Source organism: Aplysia californica, unplaced genomic scaffold (assembly GCF_000002075.1).
Source record: "Aplysia californica isolate F4 #8 unplaced genomic scaffold, AplCal3.0 scaffold01084, whole genome shotgun sequence".
Taxonomy (NCBI): Eukaryota; Metazoa; Mollusca; class Gastropoda; order Aplysiida; family Aplysiidae; genus Aplysia; species Aplysia californica.
The window spans coordinates 132,481-135,033 of record NW_004798354.1 but is presented as its reverse complement, the minus strand read 5'-3'; positions in this window follow the sequence as shown (position 1 = coordinate 135,033).

Here is a 2,553-nt window from a genome sequence, read left to right as displayed (position 1 = left end):
ACAGACAGACAGACAGACAGACAGACAGACAGACAGACAGACAGACAGACAGACAAACAGAACATTTTCTTGTATGAAATTGTCTCCTTTCACCGCCCTTTCCCTGCTCTCCAACCGTATTCTGTGGTCTACTTTCGTCTCCCCTTTTTGACCCCTCTCCCCTCCCTAAAATCCCGCCTCCTTTGGGCTCCTGACTCTTTCTGCATCCTTTCTACTGGTACTCCTTGGCTCCCTCTTACTCGTGTCTTTCAGCCACACCCCTGATCTTACGGCGGATAAGGGCAAAACAATCTCGACCGCCTTTGTACAAGTTGCGTGCGTCAAAGATCCCTTGGTGGCCCTAAAATCGATAAAAGAGTACGCTTCGGCAGCTACTTGGGCAAAATTCCAAATTAACTCCTGTCAAACTGAAAATGTGTATCCCGTGCGTTCACATGGCCTTATGCAGTTAATTGCGAGCGCAGTGAAACACTTACAAAGAAACAAAAACAAAAAGCATGCACACCATTGGTGTCCAATAAAGTGCAAAAAACATGTCTATAGTCAAGTGCGCTCGGCACTTTTTTCCCTTGCTCCTTATGCGGATCCTAATTGAAACAAAAGGCGCGTTCCACAGAGAACCAGAATTACGTCATAGTGCACGATGTAAGATATTACACAATCTATGGTTTTGGGTCTTTTCAAGGTTCCCCGCCATCCACCCACTTGGCTCGATCTTTTGGAAATGAACTCTAAATATGGGGGTACCGCCATTAAAATGGCTTGCAGTTGTCATATTTTACTTTTTTTTCTTCTTACTTTTTCATTCTCGGTCGCAGGCGTTAAGGGGAGAAGCAGTTTTCTATGTTAAGTCAGCTGTGCAGCTCTTTCAAATGGGATAGAATTTCTCAGGGTTTCTTTGACTTCTTGAATCCATATTTTATGTGGTATGCCTCTTCTTTTACAGCATGAGAACTTGGAGTTATGACTGGCTGGTTGTCATAATATGCGTTATGAATATGATTTCAATTCTATACCCCCGAGCTTCAAAATAAAGTCTACGAATTTTCAAACTGAACAGAGATGGGGCAATCACCCAGGGGCTGGATGTGACAAAGCTGAAAGTGGCCAGAGGCAGACAAGAGTAGTGTCGACTACACTGTGTCTTGTGTGCCAGACGGGAGAGGGAGAGAAAGAGAGAGTAACTAAATTAAGTAAACTGAATTGATTGCCTAACGTGCAAACTTTGCTGTGAACTAGTCTGTGGGCCCAGGGACTAACTGGTGAAGGGAAGGTTTCCTGACTGTGGTAAAGTAAAGGTGTGGGAAAATGGTGAACAAAAGAAAAAGTAACAGCACCAGAAAAGTCGTTTTAGTTTCATGAATACTAAACCTTTCCTCTCAGCGGGAATGGAAAACTGTGTCCTTGGTTTCAGACAGGCAGTATTAATTTGATTGGATGGCTCATTTCAAATGACTTAGTAGTTTTTGTTTTTGTTTTGTTTATTTTTTTCTAAGTTTTCTATTTACTGCCAGTGCACTGTCTGACCTACCGGCGACTGTGGTGTAGCGGGTAGGCGCTTGGCCGCAGTATGCAGAAGACCTGAGGTTGATTCCTGATTTTTAAAAAAATCAGATACCTCGATCTTTCTGATGGGACGTTGTATCCCTCTCAGTCCAGGTTGGCCCTGAGAAGCAGGATCGAAGTAAGCCCGCCTCCTAAATTATCTAAATTGTATCGATGTAGGTGTAGAACAATAATATACATTTTTAAAAACCTCTATGACCTCAACCCTTGCTCACCCCCCCCCCCCCACACACACACACATAAACATTCTTCCTCCCTCCACCATTTTCCCCAACCTTTCGGAAATATTAATCGGTTATAAAATATTTCTAAAGGGGCATCTACAAGTACACAATAAAACACAAAAGAGAAAGAGAGATACAAAGGCTCGTCTCTTTATTTTTCTGTTCATCATTTAACTATTTATTGATTCATTGTTCGCATGTCTATTTATCTACTCTTTTATTAATTCAATTTTTCTAAATAAAACTATTTTCAATATCTATTTTCATCTCGAAGCAAAGAAGGGTTTATAAAAAAGCTGAAGTTCACGCCCTTGCGTATTTGTGAAGGTTAAGGGAACACTTTATTCCTCCTCTGATCAACAAGACAGCGCGCCTTCGTTTCGCTGTTTTATTGATATATTTTTTCCCCTCCGAATTGTACAGATCAATAACACGTTCCTATTAAGGGGCAGGGGACGTAACTCGAGCGAGAAAGCCGCGTGGGGGTAGATAAAACGAGCTCAGAGCATGCGTGATTTGTTCAGTCGTTAAACAGTGCAGCTCTGATGACGAGGAGTGATAGTGAGTGAAAGAGAGAGAGAGAGGGAGAGAAAGAGAGGGGCAGACAGAGAGAGAGAGACAGAAGGATCTGAAGAGCGTGATCTAAAGACAAGGGGAGAAAAAGAGAGGGAGAGAGAAAAAAGAGTGAGAGACAGGGTCATAGTGAGCAAAAGAGAAGAGGAAGAGAGAGAGGGAGAGAGAGAGAAAGAGAGAGAGAAAGAGA